The sequence below is a fragment of the Silurus meridionalis genome, chromosome 16 (genome assembly GCF_014805685.1).
Source record: "Silurus meridionalis isolate SWU-2019-XX chromosome 16, ASM1480568v1, whole genome shotgun sequence".
Classification (NCBI taxonomy): Eukaryota; Metazoa; Chordata; class Actinopteri; order Siluriformes; family Siluridae; genus Silurus; species Silurus meridionalis.
In genome coordinates this window covers 2,432,501-2,450,000 of record NC_060899.1, presented here as the reverse complement: position 1 = coordinate 2,450,000, position 17,500 = coordinate 2,432,501, and the positions used below count along the sequence as shown (strand labels likewise).

Genomic DNA, 17,500 nt, shown 5'->3' with positions numbered 1-17,500 from the left:
CTCTGGTACACTAGATTACAAACTTAAATCAGCCTACAACTCTGATGTAAAAGATAAAGCAAACCTGTAAATGTATTTAGGTGTTTCAGGAAAAGTTAGGTCTTCACTGAGGCTTGAAGATAGCCAGTTCAGACATCTGGCAGACGGTCATTCCACCACCTCTGTGCCAGAACAGAAAAGAGCCTTGAGGTATACTTACCTCTTCCCCTAAAAGATGGTGGTACCAGTCCAGCAGTGCTGGAGGATCTCAGACAGCATGGTGCAGTGCAAGGAGTGACGAGGTCTCAGAGGTAAGATGGTGATGGTCCAGTTTTTGCTTTGTAGGTGAACATCAGTGTTTTGAATCTGATACGTGCAGCGACCGGAAGCCAGTGGAGGAAGCGCAGCAGTGGGACGGTGTGGGAGAACTTGGGAAGGTTGAACAAGTCACGCAGCTGTGTTTTGGATCATTGAACAAATGGATTCAGTGGACAAATAGCGTTCGACCTGCCAGCAGAGAGTTGCGGTAGTCCAGGCTCGAAATGAGAGACTGAACAAGCACCTGAGCAGTGTGTGTGCACAGAAATAGTTGAGTCCTGATTCTGAGAAAATGACAAGAACACACATTAGCAAAGTGTGAGGAGAAGGAAAGTCCATAGTTACCTCAAGGCTGCAAGGGGACAGCAGAGAGTTATGAAGAGTTATTCTGAGATCCTGACCTGGAGATGAATCACATGGGGTGACCAACAATTGGGTTTTGCTGGGGTTGAGTTTTAGTTGATGAGCACTCATCCACGAAGATATGTCTGTCAAGCATGCCGAGATCCAAACGGAAGCTGTGCTATCCGGTATGAGCAACATTTTCAAAAGAAAATGTTTAGACTGTATAGGGGGAAAAAAAAAAAATCTTTTTTATTTGAGTTGGAGAACAGGAGAGAAAAAAAATCCTTGTGGAAAGAAGAGAAAAGAAAGAAAAAAAGGAGGGAAAATACGAGAGAAACAATAAAAGCGAAAGCAGAGAAATTAAAAATAAACTATAAATAAATAAAGGAAAAAAAAGAGGAGAGAAATTACTCAGCGGCGATTATTTATTTTAAAAAGGTAAATTTTTACTTTTTTATTGTTTTTAAAAGTGCATTTTTCAACTATGTTTATCAGAGTACTTTAACTTTGGAAAAATCTTTCTTCACTCCATTTGAATGTATAATACTTCACTCTGTGAGAGAGGCTTTAACTTGTCACGTATGCACTGATGATTAATGAAATTGCCGCTCTGCATATCCCTGCTTGTTAGGAAGCTTAGGTCAGAGCTCAGGGTCAGCCATGATACAGTGCTCCTGGACCAGAGAGGGTCAAGACCCCTTGCTAAAGACCCCAACAGTGTTAGTCTGGCAGTGCTGAAGCTTAAACCCCTGACCTTCTGATTGGTAACCCAGAGCCTTAAACATTGAGCTTCTACTGGCCCATGCCACTGTGTGTCAGAAAACTTCAAGCTGCTGGATATTTTGAAGTGAAACTATAGTGTATTAATGAGAGGCTCTGGCGAGGGTACAAACGTGACCTCATGGTTCTGCGGGGTGTGTGTTCTCATAGATCACTATTACTTTTCATAGATTAAATAGAACATTTAAATCATGTAAATAAAATAAAATTAAATTAAATTAAACTCTTTCATTCTAGAATTTGAACATACGCACACACACACACACACACACACACACACACACACACACACACACACACACACACACACACACACACGAGCATGATTATGAGGACTTTTGACACGGTCTTGTTATTATGAGGACATTAGAATCCCTGCTCTTTCTCTTTCTCTCACTTACACACACACACACACACACACACACACACACACACACACACACTAAAAGCGCTAAGGTTTAAGTGCCTTTAACACAGACACGTTCCGAGTCATCATATAAACATTTACAGGCAGCTTCGTTTAATCGCTAATGAAGCTTTACAAAGCCACTAGAATGCTTCAATTAAATTATATATTCAATAAAACATTTTAATTAAAATTTCATTACACACATCAACTTTTCACGTCTAAAAGAATCCCAGGCCTTCATCTACGTACACACGTCATCCTATTCAGAATTTGGATGTTTTCAGGACAAGGCCACAGACGGTGAAGTCAAGGGGACAAAATGGTACCTGGTGGTTAGAGTTTCTGGGTCGTCATAAAACACCAAAACAATATTCACAAGTCAAGGTGTCAGGAATATGATTCTGTTCCTATCCTCAAATGTAACCCCTGGTATTAAAGGACAAACACATGATTCATTTGGATTATTTATATAGATACACAAACATATACGTCTATCCAGAACAACTTACAGTTACCTCATATACTGTATATATAACTTTAGCAGTTGAGGATTGAGGACCTTGTCGCTACTCAATCCGTACTTTAAATACATTTTGTACTGCACATGTGCGGAAACTCTGGTATTATTCTGCACGTGCAAGAAATTGCTGCCACTTCCAGTAATCACCAAGGTTTTTACCACAGTCCAGCGATATGGATTTTTTTGTGTTTTAAGTAAAGCTTCAAGTATTTCTCTTAACTGGAAAAACTCCTGACGATTTAGCATTTATCGTGTGTTTCTTAAACATTTGTTAAATATGTTGAAATAATTAGAACATAGCTTTAGAAAATTAAATATTAAATGTAACACACACACACACTTTACATAGACATCTGTATTAACCAATTAAGGTCTAACAAATGAAAACTATTTAATACAATATCATTTTTTTTTAATTTAATCAATTAAATTTGTGACAATTCAAACAATTTCTCAATTTAATCAATATTTAACTGATATTTTACCAAAAAACTGTAAATTATGTCAAGAGAATTACTAGTAGAGAACAATTTCCATACGAATCCTGCACCGTCAACCACGATTATAAACACACGAAACTGCCGTAAATTGTTTCGACATAATTCAGAAAGAAAGTAGATGCATTTAGTACAAATCGTGTTTCTGGCAAGAGATGATTGTACATTCAGAACCGCTGCATGGAATCAAGAAGCAACATTTAAAAAGAAAAAAACATGATTCGATTATCGTTGGTTAGAGAACTGGTGTGTAAGACATGATTGTAATTTTTAACCTGAATTATTGTATTTTTAAATAAAATCAAAATCACAGGCATCGAGGATTCTCTGGTATTGTCAAATATTAAACTGTTGCTTTAAAAATGAAGTGTGAAAATGTGAAGTCTACACCCCCACCCATGTTTGATGGCTCCACCCATTTTGCTTTATACAACAAATTACAACAAGCTTCCACTATTCAAATCTTCCTTCACAAACCTCGTGCCTTTATGACCAAACCGAACAAAGCCTGCAGTGCAACTGACTGCTCGCTCAAACATCGAGACCCTCGTCCATCCATCAACATGAAGAAAAGTGAGCAAACTAAACAGAAGGGACAAAAAAAAGCACGAAGGGGGGACATTTCATCAAACGGCACATCGTCAAAATGAGAGTGAAGTAGAGGAAGTGAGAGAAGAAGCGAGAGAAGGAGAGAGGGAGGGTAGGAAAAAAAATCTCTCTTCTCAGATAATAAAAATCATTTTTCAAGGCCAGGTTGTAATGGAAATTACAAATAGGCAATTTCACCCTTGGGTAGAAATAGGGCGCCAGGGTTCGGTACTTTTCTGGCAGTAACTCGAAGAAGAGAGAGTCACAAACACAGCTTCCAGCATGCTGGCTATGCTCTTCTGGAGCAGGATGACTGTAGGCCTTGGGACTTTTCCTTTTTCCCCCCTAAACAAATTCTTTAGGCTTCTAGATCATGACTAGGAGGATGTGAGCTTGGATCCCTGGAGCACAGTGACACACTTTATCCCTAACCCAAGATGGTTGGATTTATAAATACATGTCAAACAATTTTTTTTTTCTTATCTGTCTCTCTTTTTGTGCTTGCGTTCATACACAATGTTTCCTCTATCCTGGAGAACAAAAAGTGCTTTTTGATGGATAAATAAGTTGTTCAGAAAAAGTTGAAAAGGCAAGATTTAGAAATCACAATGGGTTGTTGGGATGCCAAGTCAAAATCCCTCTTTGAATTAAAAGCTCTAGTAATTACTGTGTGTGTGTGTGTGTGTGTGTGTGTGTGTGCATATTACATTTCTCAATAATCTGTTGCATTCAGAGCCACGTAGAATTGAGAAAGGATTAAAAGTGAGGTGCTGAAGATAAATTATGCTGGGAGTTGAGCTCATAACCTTCCAGGAAAGAAAGGTGCTTTATGCATGTCACATTGATTTAACAGCTATTATACAGCAGCCCTAAAAGAGGCAGTTGGCAATACCTAGGCTTAAATCCCCAACCTTCTAATCAGAAACCCAGGGACAATACTTCCAAGCTGCCATCTCCCCAAAATTAAAAAAAATTAAAAAAATAATGAGGAAAAATCCTGAAAGGAACCAGACTCAAAAAGGAACTCATTTTAATCTAGGGGACTCTGACTGACCACTCGTTATAGTTTCATCAAGCTGCCACTCCTGGGCCCCTGAGCAAGGCCCCTAACCCCATAGTTTCTAAGTTGTGAAAATGAGATCAAATTAAAATGGAGTCTGCCAAATGCAATAACTGTTAAACATGGTAATGGAGCCATCATCAGAATCAGTGGGTGTTTTCCAATGGATAAGAAGGACAACAGAAAGTACCAGGCAGGTCTGTAGTGTGGAATCAGACAGGATACTAGTAGGAATGTAAAATACTTTCTAATTAAAAAGGTTTATTCTCTAAACACTGCCAAACCAGGTTCATTCTGGAGATACCAACTCGTCTGTGTTTGCGGGTCTCCAGGAGACAGCCACTAAAAGCCTTGACCCTCTTTCACCCCATCTTATCCGATCGCACCGTAACCTCCGAGCTACTCTGTATGAGCAGAGAGAAGCCATTCCACATCAAATTAGGCTCGAAGATAATAAACACGCTGTTTATGCAGGGGACCGAAACCCCATCAAGCCACGGCGGAGACAGAATCAATCTGTAATCTCAAAGAAATCAATCTCGGACCATTACACCCATTTCCTTAGCCCGGAATAGAAAACGGACGGAGCTCACCGCGACAAGGCCGACCTTTCCATTTGGAGACATGTCTGCACAAATTAAACCCAAATTGAATTACATGGCATTTCGTCCCGTGATTTATAAGCAAACTGCGAGGATGAAAGCAAAGAGCTACGCTGACAGTATTTATTCAAGCCCTCGCTGCTTTGTATTGAAGTTTCCTGAATATTAATTTTGGTGTAATTAATGGACTTGAGCTTTTTAAAAAGCTTTAAAGGCATGGATGCGCAAGTTACTTTGCTGAGCTCAGCTGTTTAGCACGAAAGGAAATTTTAGATTTCACTCCGTTCAAACTTTCTTTGAGTTAGACCTCAAGGAAACACTTTGTTTGTAGGTTCTGCTGCAAAGGACGTCCTGTTAATCATTAGCCAGGATTTTATGTATTTTATTTTTGTACATTTTTTGCATGCTCCAGAGTGATACCCCCATCGCCATGTCCACACTAATACATTTTAGTTTGAAAACGCATGATTTTTCTCTCCGTTTTGGCCTCCTGTCCACACCCAGATGGTGCTTTCAGTCAACAAAAACGTAGCTTTTTGAAAACGCTTTCCAAAAAAAAGTGGATGAATTTGAAAATGCGGTTTTTACGTCGTAGTCTGGACTGTGAAAAATAAGGCTTTCAATAAATGATAGATGTATTTTAGTCGTTGCCGTGATGTTTCAAAGAGATGGAAAGCATCTCACACGCAGTACAGGGAAGTAAACGTTTTCAGACCTTTCAGTGTGGAAACTTTTGGGAAAGGATTAAAAACGAAATCGTGGATGCAGGGCGGATTTAGACAAAAAAAATTGAGTAGACTTAGCCTATATCAAACCAGAATGCACTGAATATCCTGTTACAATGGTAAACAGTCAATTCTCGAAATTGATGTGGTGTAAGTAGGAAAAAAGGAGTGAGTGTATGGAGTTTGACAAAGAAGAAATTGAGATTTCTAGACAAGTGGGTCAGAGCTTGTCTAAAACAGCAGGTCTTTATGGGATTCATCCTGGTATGGGGTTCATATCCACCTTAAGTGCTCCAAAGAAGGACAACCAATGAACCAATGGAGTGCTAACCATGCTAACCTCTGTACCACCCAATGCTCCTATAATAGAGACACGAGAATTAGAACTGGACCATGGAGCAATAGAGGGTGGCCTGAATCCTGGTCCTTTAGACCAATTCAGAGAGATTTATTAATAAATCATTTGCATCCTGAATGTGTTTAACATGTCTAGATGGAAGCCAGTTTTATGAAAACCTCTCTGAACTTTAAAAAACTTATAATGACTAAAACTAAAAACTTAAAACTAAAGAATTCCCTTTTTGTGTAGAGGAACTCAAACCACATTAGAGTCCATACGATATCTGGACTCAAATTCTAATTTAAAATTTGAATTTGGTTTATACCAATGACTTTATTTGACCACATTATCTTTTCTATAGTAGCAAACTAATCACAGGACTTTCAATTCAATACTTACCATTTATAGAAGGAGTCTCCAGTGTCAGCGCTGTGGAACAGCCAGAGGTAATGCAAAGCATTTTTAGGCATTTAAATTATTCACAATTTGTGTTTTCCTTCCTTTTTAGAATAGAATAATAGGCATTTACCTGTCTCTTGTACATTAAAACATTCTTTCTTCGCATATTCCAGCGATGGGATATGCTTAAGATGTCAGGAACCTGGGGTCAGTCATGATACAGTGCCCCTGGAGCACCCCCTGACCCGATCAGTAACCCAAAGCCTCAACCACTGAGCTACCACTTTAGTTTTATTAACCCACCAGATAATGGGCTTGTAAAAGAAACAATGTTCTATTCACTCCATCAACAAGTATTTGGACACCTGACTTTCCCAGCCGTATGTGGTTCCTTTCCAAACTGTTACCACAAAGTCGGAAATAATTGTTTAAGGATGTCTTTAGGTGTCACTTGAACTAGGACAAGCAAACCTGTTCCACAAAGCCAGCTCCATGAAGATCTGGTCCAAATGGTTTGGAGTGGAAGATCTCCAGCTCTATTGAACACCTTCGGGATGAATGTAAATGCTGACCGCACCCCAGGCCTCCTCAGCTTTAATAACACCAATGTGGCTGAATGATTCTCTACAAAAATCTAGTAGAACATCTTCCCAGAAGAGTGGTGCTCATTATAACAGGAATAAATCCCTTCCGGATGTGCTGAAGAAACTGAATCATCACCAGGATCATCACCAGGATCATTGCTTACCTGTAACAGCAGGCCACGGTGTTCTATTGCATTTTAATGCTTACTTTTTTAATATACATTAGCATGCTTAGGTGAAAAAATGAAAAATAGATATTAAATACATTCTTGAAAGCTAAATACCTATCTACACATACAAACACACACACACTCACACACACAAAGTCCTTAATGTCCTTGTCCCAGGGTCTGATTATGCAACATTCTTTAAATTTGCCCATAACTTGGCCCAGGAATAAGAGTGTGAGAATGCATTATCACGTTCCGGGGTGCCATGAATAATACATTGCTGTAAAAGTTTTAAGGGGGTCGGGAGCGTTTTTCCGAGGCATAGAATCGCTTTAATCGCGTGTAACGCGGGCCGCTTCGGGATAAAACGCTCTGATATGTGCAAGCTGCTCAATCCTGATTTCCTGTTTCTGCCGATGCATTATTAATCTTGTAAACCTTCGATGACCTGATCAAAGAGGTTGAATAACATTCGAACGCTGCAACAACCTCTGAGCAGGATTTTGGCCTTTACATGAGAGAAGAAATTAATAAATAAATAAAAAACACTTGCACTGCTGCTTTTTAGTTTTGTTTTTTATTTTGCAATAACACTTCAAAATGAAGATGATGACACTCAAGAAATGAATCGGACAGTGTAGCGAGACTGGGGTTTGGGGGGAAAAAAGAGAGAGGAAGCTTGGAAGATTCGAACCACCGTGTTGAGGAAAGCAATGAAGGCGGAAACGTTACGGAGGAATTGTAAACGGATTTGAAAGATTGTGTGAATTTCTGTCAGGATCCAATGAAGCTGGCTATCCTCGTCTACACAAGGTTCTCACAATCAATAACACACCCACACACACAAAATGAATAAGCCTTAGTGATGAATCTTTCCATCAATTCACCAGCATTTTTTCAACCAAAAATAATAAAATCCACTTTGTCCATCAAAGCACAATGGACAAACACAGAATAGTACAAAGCGGATCACACATCACTCCGAAATTCCTTTTTTAAAATGATTCATTTGCATGAATTCGGAAACCGTGACTTGTACTTTAAAGCCGAGATGCTGGGAGATGCTGAACGCTTTCAAAAGTTTCATTAGCGCTCATTATTTTTCGACACCATACAATTAGTCAGTAGTAGCTCGAGATATGGTGAGAATAAATACAAAGCATAGAGTAGTTTAGCAAAATAACACTCAATAGCTTGCCGTAACCTAGCATTAGTTAGTCCAATAGCATAGCATACTGTACATGAGTCGACCGACATAGCATAGGTTGGAATAGCAACAAAGCATTGGTTAACTTAACAACAAAGCCAAGGTTAGAACAAAAACCTGAATAACCTCTGCCTCAAAACTAATTACTGTCTAAAGTCTCCTCAAAAATATACCAGAATACCAGTGATGATGGTTGAGATGATAATTTAGTGTAAATCGTACAAAACTTTTAACCTGTCATTTTTTAAATATTGCGGCAACAAAAATCTTAGACAGACTGTCAATCAAAACAAAGTAGGCGTGTCTTAGTGAGCCCCCTGGGTCATGAAGTGCACTAGTTGAGTGGTAAAGAACCCTGGCACAGTTCTGATGACTTGATGTCCTTTATCATGACTAACTAACCTCTAATCATAATCTGTACGACATACGAATGTGTTAACTTCCTGATGTTTCTGCTATGAGATTATATATATATATATATATATATATATATATATATATATATATATATATATATATATATATATATATATATATATATATATATATATATGCCATACAGTAGGTCTACATACATGGATGTTCCTTTTGTTTCTATGCAACAAACTTGCACTAGAACATTTGTAAGACAGAGAACAGAAGAGAAGATGTGATCAGACTGTCTCACCCCCACAGTTACACATGGAGGTGGAAGCTTGTTTTGACTCAGGGAAGGTTGGAGACTTCTGGAAAGTGAAATGAACCAACATGGCAACCATTTCACATAGCACTTCAACACCATGCAGTTCCGTCTGGACTGAAACTTAAGCGTAATTTCGAGATCAGTCGTCTGGAGTGATTTCTATCATGGAATGTCCTGCCCAGTCGCTGGACCTACATCCTATTGAACTGCTCTGGGATGAACTGGATCACGAGAAAGAAATCTCTAACTAGTGACGAACATCTAGAGTATTTCAGCACAGGCATTTCTTAAATCTTATAAAAGACAATGTTTCCAGATTTTGACAGGCACTGTACATCATTTTGACCATCATTTCCAAGTTTTTGGTGCTTTTTGTTAATAGTAATAACAAATAAAATTTAACTAGCGTTTTTTATGCAAATTTGTCAGTCAACAACAACCAAAGAAATTCCTGTAAAAACTATTTAAAAAAAGGCAAAATCAGATCAAATAAAAAACTTGAATATATAAAATAATGTTAAAATAATGTTTGGTCCACATAGTTCCAGAGTTCTGGTTCATTGCAGTCTATTCACACTGGTGTTTGCGTAAAAAAAGTCGCATTTACATTGAATTTTGACTTTATCTCCATGGCAATGAATTTTTTTTTTCTGCTAGTGCTACCAAGCACCTTGCAGCATCATTGAAGGATAAATTGGCTATGATGATACGGCATTAAAGGGTGAAAAGGTTGCCAAATAGCTCGTGCTTCTGACTCTAATCAGATTGATGTCACCAATCTGATACATTAATTGCTTTTACAATAGCATCAATTAAAATGTTCCAATGTTATAAAAATACCGTATGTTGAATTATCAAATGACAATGTACCCTTACGGGGTTGAAAATGAAGGCTTTTAAAGATACGATGATGCATTTTTCATCATGTGACACAGTCATTGTGTCAGACTGCATTTCAAAGAGCCTGAAAGTAAATTAACGGCAGGTTGAAGGTCGCAGGTCAACTTTTTTACTCTTTGCTCATGCGCAGTACAGGGACGTAAAAGTTTTTAAGACGTGTAGGTGAGAAATTTTTGGGAAATGATTAAAAATGATAGTGTGGATGCGGAGAGTTTTTTTTAGCGAATATGCTGTAAGTTAGTGTAGATGCACAGTAGGCTAAGAATCTGATTGAGAGTTATTCAATACCTTGTTCAACTACTGGTTTGTGTGCAAACCTGCGGCACTCTGGACACAATGTCAAGTCAAGTCAAGAGGCTTTTATTGTCATTTCTACTATACACAGTGGTACACAGTAAAAACGAGACAACGTTCCTCCAGAACCCTGGTGCTACACTAAACAACAACATAAAGCTACAACACAACACAAGCTACATAAAGTGCAATGTATAATGTAATATATCCTGCTCCTTTAGCTACACACTGGTTTTAGATAAATTTTTTTTTACATGGATTTGTTTACATAATACAACTGAAATGTATTAACTTAAAATTGAATTAAATTAAAAGCCGGCTAGTTATGGATGACAAAAAAAAAAAAATCAGTGCTTACCTGGAGATATCATCTGAAGTGCAGCTTTATCCATGACCTGTGTTTGTGTAACATGTAACATATGTAACACATCTTGTGGTTGGGAAAGTGGACCTGGAGGCTTTCAGGATGGCTGGCAGCTTTTCTACAGAGCTAATGGCTTAATGGCTTAAATCTGGAGGCTTTTTTCATTAGACGAGATCAGTGTAGCTTAAAAACTGTCAGGAAAAAGTAACACAAATAAGAAACAGGAGGGAATAATTATGAAATGAAAAGTGGATCGCACGTGTAATGTTTTTTGGTGGAAAACTGAAGGTGTAGAAGTTTGTGTGTGTGTGTGTTTACTGATTAGGGTTTAATGAGTCCCAGTTGAGCTCAATCAGAATAAATAGTTGATAAAGTAGTGGGTGGGATTAAGAATAGGGAATTCTGGGAGTTGGAGTTTCCATTGTAACAATTATATCTATCTATCTATCTATCTATCTATCTATCTATCTATCTATCTATCTATCTATCTATCTATCTATCTATCTATCTATCTATCTATCTATCTATCTATCTATCATTTTTCTATCTATCTATCTATCTATCTGATTTACGTCCTCCTGGGCATTTAATTCATCAGAGCTGCACAGGTTGTTGCTGGGATCCTCTTCCACTCCTCCATAATGACATCATGGAGCTGCTGGATGTTAGACACATGATGTTTCTTCACCTTCTGCTTGAGGATCCACACAGGTGCTTAACAGGGTTCAGTTCTGGAGACTTACTTGGCCGCTCCATCACCATCACCTTCACCTTCACCTTCAGCTTCCTCTGCAATGCAGTTGTGATTTTAGCAGTGTGTTTGAGGTTATTAGTTAAAAAAGCACCTCCTTCACTGCTTTTTTTATTTGTATTATTTTTAACCTTGTACATTGATGCTAAAGTCAACCAAACTACAAATGAACACCTTCTAAAATGTGTAGTCAACAGAAACGTGTTAAAATCAAGGAATTACAGGTTTCCTAGAAGGAATAAAATGAAATGTTAGCACCTTTACTGAGAAATGAACAGTAGGGAATGTGTTACTATTATTTAGACAGGTAATTACATTGTTCTGCTGAGATGGTGTATGTTGTGTAAGGGTTTTCTTACTGTGTGTGTGTGTGTGTGTGTGTGTGTGTGTGTGTGTGTGTGTGTGTGTGTGTGTGTGTGTGTGTATAAAAAACTCATTATAAAGTGCATATAAACTCTATTCATTATTCACAAATCATAAAATTGCAGTTGTTTTTTATTAACGCAGTTTATTATTGACATTTATTAAAACGGTTTACAATTTTTAAAACAAATTGAAATAAAATGCCTGCTTAGTTAAATAATATATAAAATTATATATTTTATAATATCTTATAATACTTCAAATATAAAAATAGGATTAAAAAAATCTAAAAAACAATAGATCTAATTAAAGCAATACTTTATTGTTATACTGATCGAATAAAGTAATTGATTACACTGGCACAAATGAAATACATTAACTCTAATTAAATAAAAGGAAGATGATAAGATGTACCTTTATTCGCCCCACAGTGGGGAAATTTCCATGTTACAGGAGCGAAGAAAAATGTGCAAATATAAAGCATAGACACACTACAAATATATACAGAACAGTATAAAAATGCAAAAAAGAAAAAGAAATAAACAAAATAGTAGTTACAATTTCAAACAGTCAAATAGCACTAGGTAACGTTGCAAAGTTTAATATGGTGTTTTGTGTGTATGATGTGTTAACAGTGTGTATGATGGTGACTGGTTCACTGGGAGCTTGTAAAGTCTAATCGCAGTATGGAAAAAAGACCTTCGGTATCGCTTTAGACACATAGGATGTATCAGTCTGTCACTAAAGGAGCTGCTGGACTTTCTGATCAAGTTGTCCAATCTATTCCTGTCTGCAGTAAAGATGCTGCTGCCCCAGCAGACCACTCAATAGAAGATGGCTGAGGCCACCACAGAACTGTTCTTCAGTAGTGACTCCAAAAACTGCACTCCAAAGACTATAGTCTCCTCCTTGTATCTGTATTCTGTGTCCAGTCCAGTTTGCTGTATAAGAGTCCACACTTTCCAGGTCATTTCCCTGAATGCTCTCTGGTGAAAGTGAAAAGTGTTGATGCCTGTGGAAATCCACCATCAGTTCTTTTGTTTTCTACGCATTTATCTGGAGGCAGCTCAGTTGGCACCAGTCCTGGATCAGTCCTCTGTACTTTCTGTCATCATCATCCATGATCAGGCAGACGATGGCAGAGTCATCAGAGAACTTCTGCAGGTGACTGGTTGCTGAGCTGAATGTAAAGTCTGCAGTGTAGATGGTGAAGAGGAACGGAGCCAGAATCGTTCCCTGCGGGGCTCCAGTGTTGCAGATAACCATGTCAAACTCACATATGTACCACATATGTACCACACATATGTACCAGTATGCAGGTAGATAGATGATGATCCACCCCATGTACACTGGCTTATCCCTCAGAAGAAGGTTGTATGGTGTTAAAAGTACTAGAGAAGTAAAAAAAAACATACAGTCACTCTCACTGTGCTCCTTACCTTTTCCAGGTTTGAAAGAACCCTGTTAAGATGAAGATGACAGTGTTTTCCACTCCTATAAGTGAGGCAAACTGAAGTGGATCTATTGATGGGCTCACCAGAGGTTGGAGATGAGTAAGCACCAGCCTCTCCAAAGTCTTCATCAGATGTGAGGTCAGTGCTACTGATCTGAAGTCCTCAAAGTTTTTTGGGCTAGACATACTTGGTACAGGTACCACACAGGATGTCTTCCACAGCTGTGGCATCTTCTTTAGCTTCAGGCTCAGACCAACATGACATGTACAACAATATACCACACAGCTGCTCTGTGCAGGTTTGAAGGGGCCGGGAACTGATGATCCCGTCTGGGCCCGCAGCCTTCCCCGGAGTTTCATTTTTACCTGGGCTTCTGTAATGGGCAGCATGTAGTGGTGGGATTGGCTGGGGGGAATTGGCAGGGGGGATATGTTAGCTGCGTTGTAAGTAGGCTGTGAGCTAAAAGTAGTGCAGAGAGAGGTGTTCAGTAGATGGTTTACATTTGTTGGACCTTATTTGGGTAATACAGATACAATGTGTGTGTATGTGTGTGTGTGTGTGTTTTACAGTTAATATTGACTTTTCTAAAGAGATGCTCTACTTAACTGTTCTACTTATTTCAACACACTATAACAAATGTCTTAATTCCGTCCTTCCTTCATTCATTCACCGCTTGGATATGCAGAATTGTCTTGAAGCAATGCTAGAAAATCCATATTACTAGACTGTCATTAAAACAGAATCAGCAGTGATTTCTATACCCCTGGAATTGTCCCGAAACGGTTCAGTGTGAATACGTGTACTGTTACACCTCTACCTATTCAGTAAATTTTGATGTGCAATCTAATTGGATGTCTTTGCCTAATTGCAAGTTTTGCAAACTTTGCAGGATGATACTGGTCATCTCCTACATGTAATGTATCTAATACTTTTATTGATTTTTTTATCTACGGCCTGTAACATTACGCATCATGCTCTACATTAGCCGCACTTGATATATCCGCGTATTTGTGGTTAATCCGAACAGAACTGTCTATCGGCAAGACATCACAAATATTCTGACTGGTGTTGCTTCAAGAGTCTTCATTTTGTGGTTTCTCATGAATATACTTGATCAGATGTTGCTTTCTGGTGTGGAATTGAGAGCTCAGCATAGTAAAATACTGAAGCAGTCGTTTGCCTTTAAATGGACTTAAATTAGAGCCCAAAAACATACCTGATCCCTTTCTTCTCCTTCATTTTCATGGTATTGAGATTGTGGAATTTAGAAGCTTCTAGGAGTCCAGATCAGATTAAATCAGATCAGATCAGATCTACCATGTGATAACAGCATTGCTTACATTATTAATCAAGGTCAAGCACAGATTCGTTATCTAAGAGTCTCTGAGCAGGCAGGTGTCCCACCAGATGTCCATGTTCATATTTACTTTGCATTCATTCAGGACCTAAGCCGAAACCAGGAGACCTTGTGAAAGAAATTTAATTGACAGTATTTAGAGAAGATGGTGTAGACATATGGGGCAAATTCATGCTATCGTGCCCTTTCTAGAAGAAACCCCCCAAAAAAATATTCTGACTGGATGCTACAAGACATCCATTCTGTGTATTTCAAACTATTTAAAACTGTTTGGAAATGTGTACCTTAAGTTACACCATAATTCATTCACATGGACAAGAGAGATAGCAGGGCTTCAGGGCCAGCAAGGCCTTAATAACCTCTTCCTTTCATGGCGTTTCTCTAGGAGTATCTGTATACGAGTTTCTATCCAATCAGATTTCAGCCATTACATCAACTATTGCGGTAAAGCAAACATGTCAGCATTTTTACAACATTCTGTGATTGGATGGTCAGAGAGTGCAGTAGTCGGAGCTCGCAACCCGCATCTGTAGCAAACTACACAAGCTTAAATATATTCATGTGGATAATAGCTGGGTTTTTATTTTTATTTATTTGGTCACACTTACAAGGACATTTACAAGATGGACTTTTCAAGAAAAGCTGGACATCGTTAAAAAAAAAGGTCGGCCAAAACAGTTGTATAGCGTTTTCATGAACCATTTATACTTTTCTTATACATTTGCACAAAAACACACAATGTGGCTCTTCCTGAAACACAAAGCCGGAGATACACAACTGTATAAGGCATTTTGGGATGTGGTACCATTAAATTTCACATTCACTTGAACTTGGAGACCCAAACTTTTTCCAGGATGGCAATGCCAAAATGCCCAAGACCCTGTGACTTAGAGTACTCATTTATTACAGCTAAGCAGTTAAGGGCCTTGTTCATGGGTCCAGCAGTCGCAGCTTGGTTCTGCTAGTATCAGAAATCCAACATATTAACCACTGAGCTACCACTATCCCAGATTTTTCACTTTTATTAATCGAACCTGGGCCATGGCATAGTGAAAGTGGAGTGTGTACAAACTAACCACAACAATGGATTTATCCACTTATCAAAAAGCTGAGAATGAATGTATCAACCTTTAGAAATGAAATATAGAATAATATAAAAAAATATATAAATATGGTTGTGCCAGCGGTTCGCGAGTGGAGGGCGGAGCTGGAGAAAGGCGGGCCGAACCGTGGGTGGGTGCAAGTGGGTGCAGGCGGATGTCAAAATTTACACATCCCCAAACTGCGAGACCGTGGGTGAGTCCAGGAGTGAGTACTGAATAGAAAAAATGAAAGTGAAAGTGAATAAAGGAGCTCTACTTGGTGAACTTTTGCCTGTCTCCAATTCTTCCAGCGTGGAACCAGTGAGATTTGTTACAATGCCATACAGCTTTATTTACTCATATATGAACAAAATTCATTCATCATTGATCATTAATTCATCATTGATCTCTTACATACAAATTATAAACATGAACTTATAGGGATAAATTCATACTAATAAAATAGAATAAAATGAAACATTTAAATTGAATTTAAATTGAATTAAGTTTATTCAGAACATTTCTTTCTCAGCCCACATGTTCAGGCACCATGCAGCATCTTGGAAAGAAAAAAAAAAAAGGAAAACTCTTATTTTCTATAAAAAACAATTCTATAGGGTTGGAAAATAAATAGAAAATGGAAACATGGTTGGATTGTGTAAAAAAAAGCTACGGCTCCATGGGCATGGTGAAGCGCAACATTGTTCCATTCACATCCAAATATTCTGGCACAAGAGACCCATTAGGTCACCAAAAAAACCCTGAAATTAGACCTTCTGTATTGTAATTTGGATTCAGCCTGTTGGATAAACGTGCTGAATACATCTCGATTCTGGCACCCAAACGGTCCACTACGGCCATTTTTCTCCCGTTACAATCCATCCCTTGATGGCGCCTCTCAGCCAAACCGAATTCTCATCCACATAGAGTGTTTGATTGGCCAGCAGCTTAATGACTGTGATAGACTGTGAATTTCACACAAGGTTCAGAGCTGAGTTTGGATCAGGGTGTATTTCAAACTGTACAATGCATTTTTTTACCATGACTGTAGCAGTTCCACAGAGTTGTTCATGCAAGATGAACAAATTTTGTCAAATATTTGTACAAACTGAAGACACAAGGGGTTCGGCTCTTGAAGTTACAAATAAAAGGCTTTAAACATTCGGTCCCTAAACGTCGGAGGGGGAAGAGGTAAGTGAGACAAATTCAGATATTTGGGTGAATATGACATGACCTGGCAACCTGATACAAATTCAGCTTTATTCGCCCAATAAAGTTATTGGGTGGAATGAAACAGGTGTAACTTTCAGTGCATCAGGGTTTAATTACAACCCCAATTTTTTTAAAAGTTGGTTTGCAAATCTCTAAAACCCATTTTATTCACAATAGAACACAGAACTCATATCAAATGTTTAAACTGAGAAAATTTACCATTTTAAAGAAAAAATATGTGTGAAGCTCTGCTCGGCTTTACTTCTGAGAGATTCTGCAAATTTATATTGAATCATCTTACTGATCTTTCTCTTCTTCTTCTTATATTGGCTCCTCCCATTCTATTGTTTTCTCCAACCTCTTTCTCCTTATGCTCTCCTGCACTTTCTCAATCCACCACCACGTCTTTTTGTCTTTCTTTCTATTTCCAGATGTCACACCAAGTACTTTTCTAGCTGTCTCCCTCATCACTCCTGCAGTAGTTCCACAATCATCCAACACCACTTCACCATTACGAG

General features: G+C 38.4%; 1 long non-coding RNA gene across 1 annotated transcript in view; it reads right to left on the bottom strand.

Moving 5' to 3' along the window:
* The window catches only part of LOC124399167, a 13,216-nt gene extending 2,140 nt beyond the window's left edge, over positions 1–11,076 (bottom strand). Inside the window, exon 1 of the long non-coding RNA XR_006928179.1 lies at positions 10,758–11,076. This is a non-coding gene — a long non-coding RNA (uncharacterized LOC124399167). The remainder of the gene's footprint in view (positions 1–10,757) is intronic.
* Positions 11,077–17,500: the final 6,424 nt, after the last annotated feature.